Source organism: Cucurbita pepo, unplaced genomic scaffold, assembly GCF_002806865.2.
Source record: "Cucurbita pepo subsp. pepo cultivar mu-cu-16 unplaced genomic scaffold, ASM280686v2 Cp4.1_scaffold002213, whole genome shotgun sequence".
NCBI lineage: Eukaryota > Viridiplantae > Streptophyta > Magnoliopsida > Cucurbitales > Cucurbitaceae > Cucurbita > Cucurbita pepo.
This window is the reverse complement of record NW_019648298.1, coordinates 2,531-3,203: the sequence shown is the minus strand read 5'-3', so window position 1 is coordinate 3,203 and position 673 is coordinate 2,531.

Genomic DNA, 673 nt, shown 5'->3' with positions numbered 1-673 from the left:
GTGTTAGTTTGTGGGGATAATTTTCACTCTTAAGAAAGGGGAAGTAACATGTAGGGGAATGTTAGAGTCATCAAGTATTGAATCTGAATTTTGAAGCATAGGCATGGGTCACAGAATAATCTACTGATTTACTGGTTTGTTACCATGGATCGAGAATCTAGATTTACTAGTTTGATATCAAAGAGAATCTATGATTTTCTGGTTTGTTACTATGGACTAACGCCCACCATGTAATTCTCATTACACACATTTATAAATACATGAGGTCATGACAGTGCCATTCAACCTAACGAGCTCTAATGACTTTCCTTTTGATTTTAAAAAAATATCTCATGCCAAACAGAGATAGTTAGATCATTTTTCTTAGTTGTATATTTAAGATCTTCCGACATAATTATCACAAAATAGAATATTTTTCATAGATTTTGAACAAAAAATTTTAATTCTCTCCCCTTTTAAAATCAAACATTGAACCAAGAAAAAAAAAAAAAAAAACAGCTCACTTTTATAGACTTCGTAATTTTCCAACATACACGAAAGGAAAACATGATCTCTTCCCGTCATTGAAATTTTAAAGAAAATCGTGTACATTGTATACACTTCTAGAAGGATACTCGTGCACGGGTAAACAACTTTAGGGTTTTGTGTATCCAATTATTTTTTGGGTAGTTAT